Below are 22,760 nucleotides of genomic sequence, written 5' to 3'. Positions count from 1 at the left end.
TTCATGGAAACTTCTTTTCTCCCTTTCACTGGTTTCTGCAGTCCTAGACGATAAAGAGTTGCTTGATATATTTATGACATCCTAATGATGGGATCTTATAAATGAAAATAAATGGAGTATTACTGCAGTGATGTGAGACGCTGAAGAATATAGTCATGGATTTCTTTACTTTAATGTTTACACTGCACAGCTGCCAAAACGAACAAAATAATCACGGGGAACTCGAATCTTTAAGCCATTGACAAGAGCCAAATCAGCCTCGTTAGGGCCCTGTGGTAAGCCGCAGATCGAGGGTGCTTTGGGGCGGCGGCGGCGACGACCCAGAGAACGCACAAACGGGTGCCGCTCACGCCGGCAAACACTCCGCCGCGGGAACACGTTTGATCGTGGCCTGCGCGGCGTGACGATGAAGTGTGTGCGTGTGTGTGTGTGTGTGTGTGTGTGTGTGTGTGTGTGTGTGTGTGTGTGTTTAATTTCCGCTTGAAGAATTTCGTATCTAACAGAGCCGTGAAAGAAATATGAACCGCTTAAATTCGCATCCTGCGGCTTCATTCCTTTCATATATATATATATATATATATATATATAGATATATATATATATATATATATATATATATATATATATATATATATATATATATATATATATATATATATATATATATATATATATATATATATATATATATATATATATATATATATATATATATATATATATATATATATATATATATATATATATATATATATATATATATATATATATATATATATATATATATATATTTATATATATATATATATATATATACACAATTTCATTTATTTCATGTCGATCGAGTCTCAGGCGCTGAAAACAAGACAGATACGTAAATTACATTACTGACGTGTATCCAGAGCCGTGGACAGGGAGAGTCTGGCCAAAGGCTCGTCTCCTTGCAACTGTGCCGATCAGGCTCACGGCCTCCCATTCAGCACCTCTGCCTCGACGCAAACTCGTCACCTATAGGTAGACATACTATGGTATACTATAGTATTTGAAATTCCAGCAGCTTATTTTAAGAAGCGCTGGATAGGAAGCAGAGAGCATGAACATTAAAAACAAGATGGCGAGTGACCTAACTCTCTCTATCTACGACTCTGACTGCAGCATCGTCAGAAAGTTAGTTGGCAGTGCTGTTTTTCAACACTTGCATCATCAATGATCATTCCTCAGAAGTACACCACACGTTGACTGATATTATTTTATTTCTTCATCTACCAGCAACACGCCAACACCAGCTCTCAACAGCTCCTGCGCTGAGTCTATCTGTTGCCCGGCCTGCCTCGCCACACTTCCCATGCCGCTTCCTGCAAGCAGCCGCCGAGAGTGACACACGCTCTGGGAAACCACTTCTCCTTCCCTTCCCGCACGTCAAGCCCATCCGTTTCTCGGCCCTTTTCTTACCCTCATCTTCAAGAAAAAAAACGTTCGCTCACGCAGTCATGTAAATTAGACTAAAATTGAGGCAACCGAAAGACAAGTGGAGGAAGAAAGAGAACAAAAAATAAAAAAAACAAGTGTGGGAAGAAGACACAGGAAGGAGAAACATTTGTTGTAGTTGGGAAGGAAGAGAAAATTAGGAAGACCCCAACATAAACAAAGCAAACACGTAATAAAGAAACAAGAAGAGAAGAACGAGGAGGAGGAAGAGGAGTAGGAGGAGGAGTAACAGGAGGAGGGTGTAAAATATGAGGAGGATTCTTTTTCTGTGTATTGAAAAATTAAGTGTTATTGTTGTTATTATTATTGTTGTTGTTGGCGGTGATAGTGATGGTGGTCGATGGTGGTGGTGGTGAAGGTGGCATTTTTGGCGATGATACTCCTATAGCGGCGGTGGTGATGGTAGTGGTTGTGTTAGGTGGTAGCAATGGTAGTGGTGGTGTTGGTAGGGGTGAAGGATGATACTGGTGGTGGAGGTGGGGATGGCAATGGTTGTGTTAGGTGGTAGCAATGGTAGTGGTGGTGTTGGTAGTGGTGAAGGATGATACTGGTGGTGGTGGTGGAGGTGGTGATGGCAGTGGTTGTGTTAGGTGGTAGCAATGATAGTGGTGGTGTTGGTAGTGGTGAAGGATGATACTGGTGGTGGTGGTGGAGGTGGTGATGGTAGTGGTTGTGTTAGGTGGTAGCAATGGTAGTGGTGGTGTTGGTAGTGGTGAAGGATGATAATGGTGGTGGTGGTGGAGGTGGGGATGGAAGTGGTTGTGTTAGGTGGTAGCAATGGTAGTGGTGGTGTTGGTAGTGGTGAAGGATGATACTGGTGGTGGTGGTGGGGATGGCAATGGTTGTGTTAGGTGGTAGCAATGGTAGGGGTGCTGTTGGTAGTGGTGAAGGATGATACTGGTGGTGGAGGTGGGGATGGCAATGGTTGTGTTAGGTGGTAGCAATGGTAGGGGTGCTGTTGGTAGTGGTGAAGGATGATACTGGTGGTGGTGGTGGAGGTGGTGATGGTAGTGGTTGTGTTAGGTGGTAGCAATGGTAGTGGTGGTGTTGGTAGTGGTGAAGGATGATACTGGTGGTGGTGGGGGAGGTGGGGATGGGGTGAGAGGGAGAGGGAGAGCGGGAGGGAGCGACGGTGCTATACTGCTGGTTATGGCTGTAAGGCTGACAATGGCAGACTCAATCGGAAAACAAAAGAAGTAATAATCAATTTTAAAAGTGCATGGAACATCTTGACTAATTTCAAATAATAACCGAGCACGCACGTTAACATGGCTATCTTGCTGCTGACGTTCGGATAGAAAAAAAAAATCGGAGATATACGTTTTTTTTCTTATTTCATAACTTCAATAAAGATTATGCAGCGACAACAATTGAAAGAAAACAATAAACTGATCATGGAAAAAGTAATGTTGAAGATGTATAAGAAAATACATGCAATAATTCAGTTCAGTAACGAGAGAAAATATGAAAGGAAGAATATAAGAAAAAAAAGGAAAGAAACGAAAAATAAAAATAAAAGCAAACAAAATGCTGTAAACAAACAAAAAAAGGAAAAAGATAAAAAGGAAGCACAAGCAGGAAGAGAAGAGCAGCAGCAGTAGCAGTGGCAGTAGGAACAGCAGCAGCAGATCCACTACTACTACTACTACTACTACTACTACTACTACGAATAATAATAATAATAATAATAATAATAATAATAATAATAATAATAATAATAATAATAATAATAATAATAATAATAATAATAATAATAATAATAATAATAATAATAATAATAATAATAATAATAATAATAATAATAATAATAATAATAATAATAATAATATACTACTACTACTACTACTACTACTACTACTACTACTACTGCTACTACTACTACTACTACTACTACTACTACTAATAATAATAATAATAATAATAATAATAATAATAATAATAATAATAATAATAATAATAATAATATACTACTACTATTATAGAACTAGTATCTGTAGAAGAATTTATAGTATTAGCAGTCGTATCAGTCTTATTATCATTCGTAATAGCAGTAGTAGAAGCAGAAGTAGCAGAAGTAGCAGTATTTCCCGGGGACGAGGTAGGCGGGCGGGGCGGGGCGGGGCGGATGGGTCGGAGCGGCGCCCTGCTGAGCTAACAAGATAACCGCCGCAGGTAACATGTTAATTACACCTGAACGAGGAAAATGGCTCGTGTCTACTGGCCCGCCGACGCCGCTGGTGCTGGTGGGGGGGGGGGGGGGGGGGGTGGATGACGGGGGAAGTGGTTGGTTGTGGTGGGGGAGGGGATGGGTGCTGGAGAGGGGGGAGTGGATGGTTCTGGTGGGGGGGATGGGTTCTTGCTTGTGGGGGAGGGGAGGGGTGCTGGAGAGGGGGGGAGTGGTTGGTTCTGGTGGGGGGGGATGGGTGGTTGCTGGTGGGGGGAAGGGGTTGGTGGGGGAGGTGCTTGTTGGGGGTGCTGGGGGGGGGGCGCTACACGTGGACTTAAACAGCTGTCCGGTCTGACTTGCAATGGTTCCGGTTGTTAAAATTCAGTAATAATGGTGATGATGATAATGAGAGATGGAAAAGATAAAGACGAAGAAGAGAAAACAGAAGAACAAGAACAAGCGTAAGAACAAGAAGAAGAACAAGAGCAAGAAGAACAAGAACAAGACGAAAAAAAAGAACACGAACAAAAAGAACAGTAAAACAACAAAAGTAGGAACAGCAAGAACAACAACAACAACAACAGCAGCAGCAACAAATACAACATGAAGAAATCAATACAAACCAACAGGAGGAAAAAGAAAAAAACTGATGATAAAAAACAAAACAAAATAAAGAAAAGGAGGAAGAAGACAATGACGACGATGATAATGGTAACAGGAGCAGTGATAACGATGGCAAAGAATAACAAAAGAGAGTCGTAGCATTTCCGTATTCATCTCACTCCCGTCTCTTAAGTCCATTTCCGAGTCCGTATGTTTATAACCGTGTGAATGCGACCCAGGAGGTAAAAAAAGGGTCGAATCACACACTCAGACGCACAGGAAATCGCCCTCAACCAGAATGCGTTCCGGTTTGTACGTGCCGCTGTTAATTCTGGAGGGGAGAACATCGAACTCTCCAGGTACGACCCCTTGTGTGCGGGTCTTTGAGGATTAAGTGAAATGAATTGAGTGCTGACAGACCTCATGATCAAATTATACGTGGCGGAGAGTGATACGCCGGAATTCAAGGGGAGGGTGGGTGGGGTACAGAGGGTAAAGGAAATGGGAAGGTACGAATGGAAGGGTGAATGAAAAGAGGATATGATGGGAAGAAGGATGGTTGGATGGAAGGGTGGATGGATGGATGGATGGATGGATGGAAAGGAAGGAAGGAGGGAAGGAAAGGGAGGGAAGGAGGAAGGGAGAGAGGGAGGAAGGGAGGGATGGAGGAAGGAAGGAAGGAAGGGACAGGATGGGAAGAGCAGGGAAGGGAAGGGAAGGGAAGGGAAGGAGAGGGAGGGAAGGAGGGAGGGGGAATGGAGGGAGAAAGATAGGAAGAAAGGTAGAAAGGCAGAACGAAAACGAAAGAACGGAGGAAAGAAAGCGAAAGTAAGAAGAAAAAAAGAATGAAACGGACAACCAAATAGACAATACAAAAAAAAAGTGTACAAATAGCAAAAAAAAAAAAAAGATGGTGGTGGCGGAAGAGGAAGTACTTTGCAGAGAGGAATATAGAAAAGAAAAAAATGGAGACGGGTGGGAAGGAGGGAGGGAAGGAAGGATATGGAAAAGAAAAAGAAAGGAAAAGAGGAAGCAAAGGAAATTAAAAGAAAGAAAAGGAGGGAGTATTGTAAGAAAAAAAGAAAGGAGGGAACCAAGAACCAAAACAAAACGAACCACAACAAAAACGAACCAAAACCAAAACAAAACAAAAACAAAACAAACAAAAAAACAAAACAAAACAAACGAACCAACACAAACACGAACCAAAACAAAAACGAAGATGAAAAAATGGGATAACAACAAATACAAATAAACAAAGACAAAAAAGAAAAGAAAACGAGAAAAAAATTACTACGAAGAGAAAAGAAAGAAAGGAAGAAACTGAAGGAAGGAATTAAGAAGCAAAACACAACATGAGAAAATGGGAAAAATAACACATGCAAATAAACAGAAAGACAAAATAGAAAACGGGAAGAGGGAGGAGGGCCGGGAAGGAAGGCAGGTGGCGTCGCGTGTCTGGAGGTCTGCGGAGGTGCAATTTACATGGAAAAGTCTCAGTTTTTGGCGCTGGCGAGTCCGCGGCCCCAAAAAACTGTAGGTAAATGAGAGTTCAAGTTACGCGTCCAAGCTGCCTCAGGGTAATAAGCTGAGCGTGGGTGGAAAAGTTCTCTCTCTCTCCCTCTTCCTTTCCCTCGCCAGCTTGCTTGCCTCACACTTCCTCTGTCTCCCTCTCCTCTCTCCTCACTAATCGCTCTCTCCTTCCTCTTATTCGTTTTCTTTATTTTATTTTATTTTGCGTTTTTTTTGTGTGTGATTTTCCTTCTTTTATTTTATTTTTTCTTCTTTTCTTGTTCTTGTTCTTCTTGTTCTTACGCTTGTTTTTGTTCTTCTGTTTTCTCCTCCTTTTTTGTTGATATTCTTGTTCTTGTTTTTTTTGTTGATATTCTTGTTCTTGTTGTTGTTGTTGTTCTTGTCTTGATGCTTTTTCTTGTTTTCTTATTTTTCATTTCTTCTTCGTCTACGTCTCTTTTTTTTTATTTTTCGTTTTTCTTGCTTCTTCGTATTTTTTGGAATCATAAAAAAAAAAACAATAGAAATACAACTCATTTAAAGTGCCGGTACAGATATCAATTCTTTACTCCGGTGAAACTTGAGTTGTGAAGAGGAGTAGGTAGAGATGAAGAGCAAACTAACACGAGAAGAATTATGGCAGCACAGTACACGCAGGGCAGTAGTAAGTTGGCAAGACAATTCATTTAAGGTGCTGCTACAAACATCGATTCTTTATTACCATCTGAGGAATAGTAAGTAGAAATGAAAAGTAAAGTAACACGAGAGCTTGAACTGGAAGAATAATGGCGACAGAGTACACGCAAGGCAGCCATAGTAAGGAGAAGGACGCTGGTACAAATATAAATCCTTCCTTATTATCTAAAGAACGGTGAGTAGAAATTGAAAAGTAAAGTAACACGAGAGCTTAAACTGGAAGAATAATGGCGACAGAGTACACGCAAGGCAGCCATAGTAAGGAGAAGGACGCTGGTACAAATATCAATCCTTCCTTATTATCTAAAGAACGGTGAGTAGAATTGAAAAGCAAAGTAACACGAGAGCTTAAACTGGAAGAATAATGGCGACAGAGTACACGCAAGGCAGCCATAGTAAGGAGAAGGACGCTGGTACAAATATAAATCCTTCCTTATTATCTAAAGAACGGTGAGTAGAAATTGAAAAGCAAAGTAACACGACAGCTTGAACTGGAAGAATAATGGCGACAGAGTACATGCAAGGCAGCCATAGTAAGGAAAAGGACGCTGGTACAAATATAAATCCTTCCTTATTATCTAAAGAATGGTGAGTAGAAATTGAAAAGCAAAGTAACACGCGAGCTTAAAGTGGAAGAATGATGGCGACACAGTACACGCAAGGCAGCAGTAAGGAGGAGGAGGAGGAGGGTTGCACAAGTCCCGCTGAGAAAACATCACTTGAGCAAACAAATGAGGTGGGAACAGCTGGCCTGCAAGTCGTGGCTCCTCTAATCTTTGGGATCGCGTCGCAAACACAAAGCAACAAGTTAGCGGCCACTAACTCACCCTTGAAGACTGACAGCGAAAATTGGCCACCGAGCTGAAGAAGAACTTTTTCCTCTTTCCCAGCTGAGATTGTTCGAGATATATATCCTATTCACTATAAGCCGTGAGAAACATCGTGTATCCATAGCAAATTAAAGCGAACGATTGCGGTCACGGGAATCTCACTGCAAGGATAAAGAGGAGGAGCAAGAGGAAGAAGAGGACAAGGAGGAGGAGAAGAAGGAGGAGGAGCAGGAGTCACAAAATGGGAATGTTTAACTTCAACTAGTGTCTCATCAGCTCGGAACTCGGTCTCGTAAACTGAAGAGAAGGCTGCAGCTTTTCACCCAAAGGAGACAGCGTGTTTAGAGACAGAAGCGAAGGGACCACAAAGACAGCCTCTCGAGTTGCTTTGGTAAAATAATGTTGGGAAGATTGTATAGCAGAGGAACAATTCGGGTTTAGGAGAAGGAGGAGGAGGAGGAGAGGAAGAAGAAAAAAAATGTTAGAAAAATAAGAGGAATAGGAGGAGGGAATGAAAATACAAAAAGAAAAGATGCAATACGTTATATAAGCATAAAGAAGAAAATACGAATCAAGAAAAAAAACCCAATTACGTAGACGAAAAAGAAAAAGAATACACAAAACAAGAAAAAAGCAGTGAGAACAACAATAAGAATAAGAAAACCAACCAAGGAGAAAAGAAGGAAAAGAAATAAATACGAAAAAGATAGGAAAACGAAGAAGAGAGAGAGAGAGAGAGAGAGAGAGAGAGAGAGAGAGAGAGAGAGAGAGAGAGAGAGAGAGAGAGAGAGAGAGAGAGAGAGAGAGAGAGAGAGAGAGAGAGAGAGAGAGAGAGAATAATCATATCCTACTCCCATAGATTCCCTGCGCCTGCATACCGACGTGCAGCCGCTCACGCACCGGATGAACACGTCGAAACATTAAGTTTATGAAACAATTTTTCAACAACTACTTCCGGCTATGTGGCCCTCGGGCGGGTGCCGGCGTCGCCCCTTTAATCATCTCGTTAGTGGCGGGAACAAATCCCAGAGTTTGATCGTACGCGTTACGGAACCGGACCGAAGACCAAAAGGCGGTTCGTTTTATGTTACAGCTGTATTGTCTTTGTTCCCGCTTTGGTGGGCACATCTTTTTTTAATGTGTTCTTAAACATCATAGCAACCCTGGGACTTAAGTGGATTACAAGCTGTGTGTGTGTGTGTGTGTGTGTGTGTGTGTGTGTGTGTGTGTGTGTGTGTGTGTGTGTGTGTGTGTGTGTGTGTGTGTGTGTGTGTGTGTGTGTGTGTGTGTGTGTGTTTATTTGCATGTATCCATATAGAGAGAATATAAAAAAATAGGAGAAAAATAAATAAATTGTGTAGCAAAAACAATCAAACTTATATAACCAACGCTCCCTTTCATTCTAAGGAAGGAAAAAATAAAGAAACCGGAAAAGAAGCTTAGAAAAAACAAAAGAAAAGGTACAAAATAATGTCAGCAAGGATCGACGAGTGTGATGTGCTGAACCTTCCCTCGCCAGGACACGCGACACTTCTTTCCCCAACGAGCGATATGCAACGAGAGAGGGCTACCCGGGGCGAGGAGTGTGTGTGTGTGTGTGGGGGGGGGGGGGGCTGTGGGAGGACGAGGAGGACGAGGAGGAGGAGGAGGAACGAAGCCTTGGGAGTGGGGAGGCGGAGGGCGAGAAAAACAAAACCCCAAGTGAGGAGAAAGGAAACTTTTATCCCAATTACAAAAGGGTTTCATGTCAATTTCCTGTGCCTTGTATGTATTTATCACCATTAACGCCGGGAGAGTGTGTGTGTGTGTGTGTGTGTGTGTGTGTGTGTGTGTGTGTGTGTGTGTGTGGCCGCTGCATTACTCCTGTTGCCTCCTCTTCCTCCTCCTCCTCCTCCCTTCTCCCTCCCGCCCCAATTTATCTCTCCTTCACCTCCTCTTCCAGCATGTATTTTCTTCGCCTTCATTCTCAGTCTTTCGCTCCCTTAGTATACAATCATTATTTCCTCATCAGTTCGCCAGAGTGTTTCTTTATCTGTTGCTTCACTTCGGCATCCTCGTCCACGCCTTTCTTTTTCTTTTTTTTACTCTATTAACGAGGCCATTTTTGTTTTTTATGATTTTAGTTTTTATGTTTGTTGTTTTATGATTTTTATATTGTTTTCTTATGGTATGTTTTTTTCTTGTTTTGATTTTTATTTATTTTAAGTCTTTTATGTTTTTTTGTTTTTTGTCCTTCTTCTCTTTAAGTTTCTATATTTTTCTACTCTATTAACGAAGCTATTTTTATGTTTTTTTTTTTTATTTTAGTTTTTTTGTTTTTGTTTTTTATGTTGTTTTTCGTTTTTGTTCAATGATTTTTTTTATTTTGTGTCTTTTTTTTGTTCGTCTCTATTAAATTTCTATCTTTATGCGTAGTTGTGATTTGCGTGTGGTTGCGATAGGCAGGTAATTGGAACGCTAAGGTAAGTTCTTCTGCCTAATACGTTGCTTTCTTTTATTTTCTTTTTTTTATTTTCACTCGTGCTGTTGACTCATTTTCTATTACGTCCATCCTATTATTTTCTGATTCTATTAATTCAATCAACATTATTTATCTCATTATGTGTTTTGATGTGGCGACTTTTTGTATACTTTCACACTACTATGACTATAATCCATTCCAAACACACACACACACACACACACACACGCACACACACCTGACGCAACACCACTGGCCACTCCCTGCAAGAAGGCGATTAACCCACGCTGATCAACGTCACTCGTCCGGCTGAGGTGTTGCAATGCTGTATATGTGTGTTTGTGTGTGTGTGTGTGTGTGTGTGTGTGTGTGTGTGTGTGTAATTATCCATCGACAAATAACCATGCTACGGTCAGGTAATTGGTTCAGTAACCCGACTTGAGTTTTTAGTGAACGAAATATTTGTCCTTTGTACTAATATTATGAAACAGTAAGTAAAGTTGTGGGCATACGCTGTAGATGAGAGTGGCCGCGCTGCTCAACTCCCTTGAGCCTATAGTAGGTGAGAACCCATTATCCAGGGACACAGGGCCCGTGCAATATTTGAATTACCACAGTTTACCTTTCCCGGGTTTTCCCAGGTACACATTTATCAACTCGCTTGAAATGGAGGATGAACAGTTGGGTGGGCTGTGCGCCGACTGTTCAGGCTGAGAGTTGAACACAGGCCCGTATGATACGAAACCCCATAATCAAATATTCCCTAAAAGTATTAATTTTTTCTCAGATCAAGAAGAAGTATACCGACCAATTGATTCAGGGATTTTCTGCATGAATGTCCTTTGGTATCATGAATGTACAGGGCAGTGTGCTCCACAGTCTGCTCCATATCGTACAAAGACTAACAGTAATCATGGTGTGTTTACATATATCATTGTGTCTCTCCATCATGTATCCTTCTTACAAGTTCCTGGATCCCCTGTTGGTTCAGCCAGGGTTATCGTTTGCTGCCATTAGGAGGCGCAGCAGGACTCTCGGTGATGGAGGGGCTGAGTGCAGGTGAAGGAAGTCTTACAAGCTCGGCCTCAGCGCCCCAACTCATCAGCGTCAGACGATAAAAGGAAGTGCCTACAAGTGCTTAAACCCAACGGTGAACCTTTAATAGACGCCCCACGTGCACCACCCTATGGATATGAAAACACACACACACACACACACACACACACACACACACGTGATCCATTACATTACAACCAGTAACATTCGTCTTATAACAACAAACACGTACCAATATTTAAAGACTGAGGCTGAGGCATAACTCATCACGCCCAACACGCATGACTGCCAAAACTGCTGAATAACAAACTAAAATACAAATAAATAAATAAACCTATGCCAACCCCAAAAATCTTGAGAGGCACAAGATAATGCCCAGAACCATCTAGAGGACTAAAATCAATGACCTAATAAGTTTTGAAGGACGCAGTGTAACGCCTCGCGCGCTTTTAAGGGTATAAATGAGCATGGTAAGCTGTGGTAACCCGGATTCGACGCTTGCCCGTGTCTTGGGGTAATTGATTCTTCCCCACCACAGTCTGAAAGGCCAGTGAGACGGAAATGAGCACCTCGCCCACATACAGCTAAGAATACGTATGTCCCCAACTAGAGTATACTTTTACCATAATTCTATACCTTGTTTGCAGTGTGTACGTACCCAAAATTTGCTCCTTAGTATATTCAAATAAAAAGAAAAAATAATATACCAAAAATTATCTTTCTCCCTCTCTCTATCTACCTATCTATCTGTTTATCTATCAATCTCTATCTGTCTGTCTTCCCTCCACCCATCCCCACACACAACACGATCACCCCCTCCATTTAAACCATCGTCTGTCCCGCCTAAATCAAAGAGAGCAGGGACATTTAGTTCAAGCGAGGCTGTGATTGATGTTGATTGCTTAATTGGAGCTGCTAACGATTGTAAGTGGCCTAGTGAGCCCCTCGAAACGCTTCCTGATTGGCTGTGATGAAAGGCCTGGTAATGGCTCTGATTGGGACGCCATGTGAAAGTTTGTTGTTGATCGGACATCCGGTCATGGCAACACTAATAACGCTAATAATGACAGCAATAATAACAATGACAATACCACCACTACCACCACCAACAACAACAACAACAACAATAATAATAATAATAATAATAATAATAATAATAATAATAATAATAATAATAATAATAATAATAATAATAATAATAATAATAATAATAATAATAATAATAATAATAATAATAATAATAATTAGAAGAAGAAGAAGAAGAAGAAGAAGAAGAAGAAGAAGAAGAAGAAGAAGAAGAAGAAGAAGAAGAAGAAGAAGAAGAAGAAGAAGTAGCAAAAGACGAAAAAGATGAAGTAGAAAAGACGACGACGACGAAGAAGAAGAAGAAGAGGAAGAATGCTTGATGCCCTGCCCAGGAATCGAACCAATGTCTTTAGTCGGTATTCTCAGCCGCTTCCGCCTTTCACATTAACTATATACAAAGGCCGAAAAGGAGATCAATCGGGTTCTAATGAGTGTTTTTTTCACGTTCATGGTACAGAAGAAGGGTCATCAAACTACCCCTGGGAATGCCGGAAACTCCAACGAAAGCCTTGTCAAATATGTGTGTCTGCATGGGCGCTGAAATGGTTAAGAATATGACCCTTTGACTCTTTACCTACCTCGTCACCTGAGGGTCAAAAGGAAGAGCCATTTCACCCTACTATCTCCTCCCCTACCCGTCATTATCATCACCCTTATCATCATCAGCGATATCATCATCCCAACAGATCCAAGACATGAAAGGAAGCATGTATACGGAGGAAGCTAAAGTGAAACAATACAATGATGGGTGTGATTTGTGAAAACGATAATATGAACATGGAAAGATTGCCGCGAAACCAGTAGGTATTTAAAGAATGGGTCATAGTAAAAATGGTACATTGAATAAGTGAATGAATAACTATGCTTGAACGCAACTGAGGACACAAACGAGAGAGAGAGAGAGAGAGAGAGAGAGAGAGAGAGAGAGAGAGAGGAGAGAGTGTGTGTGTGTGTGTGTGTGTGTGTAAAACAATTTGGCCATATATAATAACAATAATAACAAAATAAATAGAAAAATAAAAATCAGTAATGTGCGTCCAAGTCTGAAGATGTCTGAAGCCACGTGATACACAGCGAGGGGTTCTGACAAGCGATAATATATTGTACGCGGTGGGGGATTGGCGGTGGGGGCGGGTGTGGGTGGGTTGTTGCGTGACTAGTCTTGCTGGGAAACTTTCTTGGATCGAAATAATGAAAGGGAGAGACAAACGTGTGTGATTATGCCGCGGTTCCTCCTAAATAATGGCGAATGATTTGCCATGTTTCTGCACGAGGCCGCGGGTAGGACGTGGAGTCAGCGTTACCAGATTATCGTACACAAGACATCGTATTTCTCGGTTTCTGATCCATAACAGTTGCCAAAGAACATCAGTAATTACAGATTTTAACAATAACTACAGATGCATATCGTTATCGGGGAAATAAGTGTCTCTGCTGTCCACTACGCATGTGCACTGGTGGAATACACGGGAGAAAACATTAATTTGCCTGGTTTTGTTCTAGCTAGGGTCATATTCTTAAACAGACCATCGCATAAGCACACACATTTGACTAGGCTTTCGTAGGAGTTATGGGCATTTCTAGGGGTAGTGTTATGACCCTGGTGGTAGTCTGGTCTTTCTTCTGTACCGTCAACCTAAAAGAACGCTCATTAGAACCCGAGTTATCATCTCTTCGGCCATTGGAAATAGTTGATGTGAGAGGCGAAACGTTTGACAATACCGACCCTTTCCTCGTCCCTGCTGGCGCTGCGAGTTTCGACAACGCGGCGTCAGACACTAAGGGGCACCTTCCCGCCACTACGTGATGGATGTGGGAGCGCCTGTCAAAGGAGAATGCACCGTGGAAGATTAACTTTTTTCCATTTTCTTTTTTTTGTTAGTTTCAGGGAGGGCGCGTGTTGAGGCTGGTGGCTGCGGGGTGATCGTCGCGGCGCGCGTCGGCAAGGTTGCTCCTGGCTCTGGCGTGAGACGGAGAACCGGTCAGGGAGCCTCTCTCCAGCCTTAGAGAGTTTTATTGCTTGGATTTTTTCATTAAACTTCCAGACTAATTTACTGCAAACACGCACGCAAGACCACACACACACACACACACACACACACACACACACACACACACACACATACACACACTTAGTTATTTTAGTATAAGGAAAATATGTTTCATTACCATTTGGTGATTACATTGCATATCAACTCTGAGATCAACCGCTTCAAATGTTAAAAAAAAATAATTTTCTTTTCTATTTCAGCTCAAGAAAACTGCCAAAGTGAAGGAATTGGAGATTTCGGAGTGTTTATGAGGCTTGAATTTCAGAGGTGTTTGAAGGAGTATTATATCGATCCGTTTATCTATCCGTTTATCTATCTGGTAAATATCTATCTATCACTCAATTAGGACTAGGAGCAGTGAGTAGCGGGCTTATTTGTTTCCTTTTTTATGCCCTTGAACTGACTCCTCTGCCGTAAAAAATAAAATCTGTATACTGCTCCTATTATCTATCTATCAATCCTATTACCAATACCTATTATCTATTATCTATCTATCAATCAATTAGGACTAGGAGCAGTGAGTAGCGGGCTTTTTTTTCACATTTGTTTCCTTTTTTTATGCCCTTGAACTGACTCCTCTGCTTGCTATAAAAAAAAAAAATCTGTATGGTGCTCCTATTAAGGCTCGCCACAGTGGATCATCTGACGATCTCGTTCTGTCCTCTGCATCTTTGTCCATTGCTTACTTCCTTTGTTCATAGCTTACTTTATCTTACTCCGTCGTGCCAAACGCTTCCATGTCTTCCCTCACCACATCCATAATCCTACACTTTGGCAATCCTATTTTTCTCCTGCCATTTCTCCTGCCTCCTCTGCATCTTTGTCCATTGCTTACTTCCTTTGTTCATAGCTTACTTTATCTTACTCCGTGCCATACGCTTCCATGTCTTCCCTCACAGCATCCATAACCCTACGAGTACACATTGGCAATCCTATTTTTCTCCTGCCATTTCTCCTGCCTCCTCTGCATCTTTGTCCATAGCTTACTTTATCTTACTCCGTCGTGCCAAACGCTTCCATGTCTTCCCTCACCACATCCATAACCCTACACTTTGGCAATCCTATTTTTCTCCTGCCATTTCCAGCATTCTAATCCCAGTATACTCAGCATCTTTCCTCCGCACGTGGCTAAACCATCTCAATCTCGACTCCCCCGCCTCGCCTCTGAACCGCCTAGCCTGTCCTTTTGATACTTCTTCTTCTTCTTCTTCTTTCTTGTCCTTTTTTTTCTACCCCTTTCTTTTCGCGTATCTTTCGGGGTCAGAATGAAGCGATCACCCTCTCGCTTTCTCTCCCAACAAAACAACGGCTTAGCGCATACTCATTACTCATCCATTACGTCCGTGTCATTCCCAACGCCACATCCAGCTTCGCCTCCTGTCTCTTCGTCAGTGCTACCGTTTCCAACCATACAACATCGGCCTCACCACCATCTTGTAAAGCTTCCCTTTCACTCTTGCTTGTACCCTTCTATTGTAAACATCTCCTGAGACTTCTCCACCCACTCCCCTCTGCCTGGACTCTTCTTCACCTCTCCTCTACACTCCCCATTGCTCATCCGTCTTCGTCATCTCTACTCCTGCATCCTCACCGTTCCGCTGTATCCTTCTCCCTCTCACTTTTCAAGATTATTTCAAAAATCTAGTTACATACTCCCCTGCCAACTCTCTAACATTTTCTCTGCCTCAACAGCTTTGTTATCTGGACTAACCGCCTTCCCACTCTTCATCGTCCACATAGTTGCCCTAACTTCATCGTGCTAATCCGCAGCACTTCCTGATTCACTATTCCCACGTCATCCAACATTCTTTCTCCTGTTTCTTTCATTCATCAGCCCACCACAAAGCACTCTTCCACCTCAACACACTCTCCCCGCTCGTCAGAACATTTCCTTCTCTGCCCTTCATCACGCTGACCTGCTGCACAGGGTTCCCAGCGATAGTAAATGGACCGGACGTGAGATAAAGCCAAAATGTGACTAACAGACACATATCATTATCTAAAAAAAAAGATCACTGATGAAAAAGAAGGTTCGTAAAAGAAGTTTACAAACAAACACAACAAAATAGATCACCGAGAAGTTTCGTGATGTGTTCAAAGAACAGTGCCTATGTAAATTATGCAAGCAGGAGTCCAGTACTTCTTTAAATAAATTATCAAAGTGTAAGTAGTAAACTGAATAAGTAAATCAATATATAGAAAAAATAAATAAACAAAAAAAAATGTCTATTATAAACATGAAAATAAAATAAATTATATATATATATATATATATATATATATATATATATATATATATATATATATATATATATATATATATATATATATATATAACTTAATTCACTGCTTAGTCTGTTTAGCCATTTATTTTTACTTATTTCATTATGAAACACGACCACACAGACGCGCAAGTAATATCCAAGAAAATTCGCCGTCACAGGCTGATGGCTCATTCACGTGTTTTCCTTCCAATTACTTCATACAACATGATATTCAGCATTTCTTTACACGTCCTGAGACTTCGTAGACGAGTTCATATGGATATTTTACAGCTAACAGAATCACCCGTTAACTCCTGTTCTGGCTGATTATCTCGTTATTCCGCGTTTCCGTCCCCAGCCCGCGGCGCCGGCACGCCCGCCACTCTCAGCCACTGCAGGACGGGAGTGTTTTCTAAATGAACCATTCATCAGTTTTTTTCCCACAGGTAAGAATCACACTTCAACGTCGACGCTGCGCAACTCGCAGGCTCTCGTAACGCTGCCTGTACCCGACGGGGGGGAGGAAGACGAGCGTGTGGCCGCGGGGGAGCGCGTCATTGGGAGTGCAAGCATGGTTGTAATGAGGATTAATGAGGCAAGCAACTGCTGTAGGAAGTTAAAACACACGACCACACCACCATCCGGCAATGGGACTCGTGGGACTAAATTTTTAAGAAGTAAACTCGTGTGTGCTTCCCCGGAGGTCCATAACCCCGGGCGGGAGGAAGAGGTGGTCGGTGGCTGACGGAGGTGAGGGCAGAAGAGAACGGTTGTACCATTAGTTTATTTTGCTAATCTCATTATTATTATACTTATTCCTGTGGGCGGGTCCCACGCGAGGCTCGGCCATTACGAGACTCTGCCGTGCGTGCTGGCTTCCTGCAGAGTGGTCCGCCGGGGGGAGGGGAGGAGGAGGAGGCAGGCTGAACCACCACTCACTCATCGACACCACCACCGAACACACGACACATTAAAAAAAAAAAAAAAAAAAAAAACGAGTAAAAGCACACATTAAAAGTTACACGCAGCTACTTTTTAGTTGTCTCATTATTCTCTAATCTATTTGTCATTCTTAATTCCAAGAATACGAATGCGATAGATTCAGCTCAGGAACTTTAACCTTTTTAAGAGGGGAATATCAAGACATATCTCCAACCGATTATAATCCTCTTTCGTCTACTCTTACTGTCAACTATATGCAGGAGCAGCAACAGCGGACTTTCCTTGGTCTTCTCTTTTTATTTTTCCCTTGAGCTGCCTCCTGTACTATAAGAATGCATTCATCAGACAATAAGAAGCGATGGCAAGGTGTCTCCTCCCCAACTCACCAAGTCTCGCATCCATGGAGGTCAGAGTGGCCAGGTATCGTCATCTACCATAGTCTGTCGTCACACAGAAGACAATAAAATAGAAAGAAACTTGTCTGAACGCATTCGGTTGCCAAATGGTATCTCAAAAATGACCGCTCGCACACCTCAAGTGACCTCCTGACTTGTAAGAGTGCTGCTAAAAAAAATCATCCATATAAAGAGTTCACCATGCAATACGATAGCCTATGAGTTCACCATGCCCCTATTCACCATGCGATACGAGATTTAAAATAGCGAAGGAGGAAAACAGCCTTCTAACCTTCACGAGTCCAGCAACCCTTCTCTGGACACATGTTTTGGTATGGTGATTTGTTATGGCCGTAAGGTTTGTGTCTTTCAGCCGCAGAGTAAATTAAGGAACAAGAGACGAACATAAAATCAAAACGCTCCATTTCATGCCTAGTAGAACGAGTACAGTTACATTCAAAGGCCTTATCATAATTCCGCTTAGGGGGCTACAGAAAACATGCGCCCATATTCTCAGACTATTTCGGCTCTCACTACAAGCATTTCCAGAGGCTAAAAAGGAAATTAATCAGGTTCTCATCAATGCTTTTCACATCCATGGCGCAGAAGCCTTGTCAAACTATCCCTAGGCACACAAAACTTATCATATAATCACCCATAACAACCTCTAGGAAAGCCTTGTCTGATGCGAGTGTGTGAGCCCAGAAATGCTTGAGAAGATGGGCCTTGAACTCGGTCGCATTATAAGACATTTCTCCGCCCAAGAACCCATATTTGACATGGCTTTCGCAGGCGTTGTGGGCATTTCCAGTAGTAGTTTTATGACCCTGGCGGTAGTTTGACCCTTCTTCTGTACCCTGAGCCTAAAAAACACTCATTAGAACCTGATTGATATCCCCCTTTGACCTTTAGAAATAGGTGATGTGAGAAGGGAAAGTGTCTTGTAATACCAGGCTACAAAAGACACTCCTCTTCCTCACCTCGCCAGCATAGCAGTGGTGATATCGAGGCACCGCGCGGCTTCACGCATCCGGTGGTTGCTCTGCACGGAGGCTACTAGAAGCTGGAGTACATGCCGTGCCCGTTCTGAAAGGTGGAAGGATGAGAATTATGATTATTAGAAAGAGGATGAGATGGAAAAGGAGTAGGAGGAAGTGGAGGATATGGGAGAGGAAGAAAAAGAAGAGAGAGAAGAAAAAGAAGAAGAAGAAGAGGAAGAAGATGAGGATGATGAAGATGAAAAAGAAGAAAAGGAAGAAGAAGAAGAAGAAGAAGAAGAAGAAGAAGAAGAAGAAGAAGAAGAAGAAGAAGAAGAAGAAGATGATGATGATGATGAAGACGCCGAAGAAAAAAAGAACAGAAGACAAGGAAGAAGAAGAAGAAGAAGAAGAAGAAGAAGAAGAAGAAGAAGAAGAAGAAGAAGAAGAAGAAGAAGAAGAAGAAGATGATGATGATGATAATGATGATGATGATGAAGAAAAGATGAAAAAAAAGAAGAGGAATAATAATTTAAGAAGAGGAAGAAGAAAGAGAAGAGCAAGAAGAAGAAGAAGAAGAAGAAGAAGAAGAAGAAGAAGAAGAAGAAGAAAGAGAAAAGGAAAAAGAAGAACAAGAAGAAAAAAGAAGAAGAAGAAGAAAAAGAAGAAGAAAATATGATGATGAAGGAACAGGAAGAGAATCAGCCCATCACTCACGACAGATTCACATAAAAAAACAAAACTCAACCGCCACTTCCTCAACTTAAATATTCGCAAAGACACAAATACAACGCCTTGGTGAACCGTCCATTGTCATTCCACTAAGATTAGGGACATACCACACACGCTAGCATTCCCAGATACTTCCGCCTCCCACATCATCAACAAATCCCAAATGCCAAAAAAAGGAGACTCATCGGGCTCTCATGAGTGTTTTTTTTTTCTCACCTTCATGGTATAGAAGCTGTGTCAAACTACCACTAGGGTCATTAAACTACCCCCCATGGAAATGCCCACAACTCCTACGAAAGCTATGTCAAATGGGTGTGCTTGTCATGGTATAGAAGCTCTCTCAAACTACCACCAGGGTCATTAAACTACCCCTCCATGGAAATGCTCACAGCTCCTACGAAAGCTATGTCATATGGGTGTGTGCTTGGAAGCTGAAACGTTTAAAAAGTCTGTATCCCCTCCTGCCTTTGTCTGTATTTCCTCATGCCTACGACTTGGACTCTTTCAGGAGGAGAGTATCAAGACGTCTCTCCACCCGAAATTGACCTTCTCTGACCTCTCGTTCCGTTTTCTTTTTATCGGAGCAGCTGTTGTTTTTTGTTTTTTGCCTTTGAGATTCCTCTTTTACTGTAGAAAAAAAAAACTTTGGATCACAGGAGGTCTGAGCATATATGTAAATCGAGGTAATCTCTCTCTCTCTCTCTCTCTCTCTCTCTCTCTCTCTCTCTCTCTCTCTCTCTCTCAAAACCACGTGAGCGCTGCGGCAGGCTGAGCAGAAGAGCAGAAGCAGGGAGGGGCGGCGACGTTGGGCGGGGCGTCAGGGCGGTGAAGGGGCGGGGTGACTGGAGGATGTCTAAGGCGTGTGGAGGCGAGGGCGGCACACAGGGAGTTTTCTCTATGATGACAGCTCACTTACTCTCCACGGGGCCGACGGCACACTGGGTAATTCGTGGCCCCGGGGTACGGAGGAGGGGAGGAGGAGGGGGAGGAGGAGGGGAAGGTGGAGGAAGAGGAGGAGGCACAGAAGGAGGAGACAGGAGACGTGGAAGAGGAGGAGTAGGAAGAGGACGAAGAGACATAGAAGGAGGAGAGAGAAGACGCGGAAGAAGAGGAGGAGGAGGAGGAAGAAGAGGAGGAGGTGGATGATATGGAGGAGAAAGAAAAAGAGAAGGAAGGGGGGAATGTGATGAAGGAGGAAGTAGAGAAAAAAAAGAAAAGAAAATGAAGTTAAAAAAAATGCGAGTCAATGAAAGAAAGAAGTAAAAAATAAACACAAAAAATGAACAGGAGAAATAAACAGAAATAAAAAGAGGAACAGAAACTAAAGCGACGCAAAGTGGATGAAAAAAAGCTTAAAAAAAACATATAAACAAGAGCACATTTTGAGAGAGAGAGAGAGAGAGAGAGAGAGAGAGAGAGAGAGAGAGAGAGAGAGAGAGAGAGAGAGAGAGAGAGAGAGAGAGAGAGAGAGAGAGAGAGAGAGAGAGAGAGAGAGAGAGAGAGAGAGAGAGAGAATATGTGACAAGTGAAAGAGAAAGATAATTTAACAGTCCACAAATAACGGTGATCCAACTTTTCGCATTTCGGTGACAGAGGAGCGACACAAAACGAACAGGAAATAACAGCTAACCTACGGACAGGAAATGCTAGCCAATCAGTAACCAGGAAATAACAACCAGCCAATCAAAAGCACTAAGGCACAGCGAATCAAACCACGGAAACCGACGCTCATAAAGGTCAAAGGGGATACGACCCTAAAGAAAGAGGGAGGAGGAGGAGGACACGAAAGCCCACATACAAAAAATGGAAAATGATACAAAAGAAGGAGGCAAAGAGAGGAGGAGGAAGAAACGAAAACTCAGACACATAGAAAGAGGAAAGACGAATGGAGAGAAAGAAAAGAAAGAGAGAAAAGGAAGAAGAATCGAAAATCCACACAAATAAGGGATACGAAACTAAAGGAAGATAGAGAGAAAAGGAGGGAGAAACGAAAATACACGCACAAAAAAAATGGAAAGACGAATGAAGAGCAAGACAAGAAAGAGGGAAATGGAGGAAGAAACGAAAACCCACCAAAAAAAAAGGGAAACGAACCTAAAGAAAGAGAAAGAGAGAAAAACACCTAAAAAAGAACCTAAAAACAGAGAAAGAGAGGAAGAGGAGGAAACGAAAACAACAACAAAAAAAACGATGACGAGCCTAAAGAGCGAAAGAAAGAGAAGGAGGAAAAAAAGGAAAATCTCTCTCTCTCTCTCTCTCTCTCTCTCTCTCTCACACACACACAAAAAAAAAAAAAAAAAAAAAGGATGAACAAGAAGAATGCAGCACAGATCTCTCTCACTTTAATGCTCAAGAGGAATCAAGAGGAATCAGCTGAAACGTGTGAGTGTCTGCGGTCTCGTATTGGCGGCAGAAGTGTATAGAAACGTGGAGTGAGCGGCGCCCTCGAGCAGCGGCAGAGAGATGAAAGCAGGAAAGCAGAAGGGAAAGTCAGCCGCCCGAGATTGTGAAATTAGAAAACCAGGACTCTCAACGCCGGGGAAACAAACACCATTAAAATGATTAGCCTAAAATATACAGACGAAACGGAGAGTGTTCATAACCAGATAAAAAAATATGATGTAGAAATTGAATAAATGAGTAAGAGTTGAAAGTAAGGCAGAGAAACAAACATCATTAAAGGGATTAGCCTAAAAAATAAAGACGAAACGGAGAGTGTTCATAACCAGATAAAAAAATATGATGTAGAAATTGAATAAATGGGTAAGATTAGAAAGTAAGGCAGAGAAACAAACATCGTTAAAGGGATTAGCCTAAAATATACAGACGAGACGGAGTGTGTTCATAACTAGATAAAAAAATATGATGTAGAAATTGAATAAATGAGTAAGATTAGAAAGTAAGGCAGAAAAACAAGCATCATTAAAGGGATTAGCCTAAAATATACAGACGAAACGGAGTGTTCATAACCAGATAAAAAAATATGATGTAGAAATTGAATAAATGAGTAAGATTAGAAAGTAAGGCAGAGAAACAAGCATCGTTAAAGGGATTAGCCTAAAATATACAGACGAGACGGAGAGTGTTCATAACCAGATAAAAAATATGATGTAGAAATTGAATAAATGAGTAAGATTAGAAAGTAAGGCAAAGAAACAAGCATCGTTAAAGGGATTAGCCTAAAATATACAGACGAGACGGAGAGTGTTCATAACCAGATAAAAAATATGATGTAGAAATTGAATAAATGAGTAAGATTAGAAAGTAAGGCAGAGAAACAAGCATCGTTAAAGGGATTAGCCTAAAATATACAGACGAAACGGAGAGTGTTCATAACCAGATAAAAAAATATGATATAGAAATTGAATAAATGAGTAAGAGTTGAAAGTAAGGCAGAAAAACAAGCATCGTTGAAGGGATTAGCCTAGAAAATGCAGACGAGACGGAGAGTGTTCATTCAGCCCGATAAAAAAAAAATATGATGTAGAAATTGAATAAAT

General features: G+C 41.8%; 1 protein-coding gene across 1 annotated transcript in view; it reads right to left on the bottom strand.

The window, feature by feature from the left end:
• Positions 1 to 22,760, bottom strand: part of LOC126999883 (putative uncharacterized protein DDB_G0277255) — a 128,400-nt gene that overhangs the window by 71,122 nt on the left and 34,518 nt on the right. Inside the window, exon 3 of the mRNA XM_050863006.1 lies at positions 18,532 to 18,637. The gene's annotated coding sequence lies outside the window, so the exon portion shown is untranslated. The remainder of the gene's footprint in view (positions 1 to 18,531; positions 18,638 to 22,760) is intronic.

This window comes from Eriocheir sinensis, chromosome 17, assembly GCF_024679095.1.
Source record: "Eriocheir sinensis breed Jianghai 21 chromosome 17, ASM2467909v1, whole genome shotgun sequence".
Classification (NCBI taxonomy): Eukaryota; Metazoa; Arthropoda; class Malacostraca; order Decapoda; family Varunidae; genus Eriocheir; species Eriocheir sinensis.
Note: the sequence above shows the minus strand (reverse complement) of the source record. Positions and strands in the feature narration are given on the sequence as shown.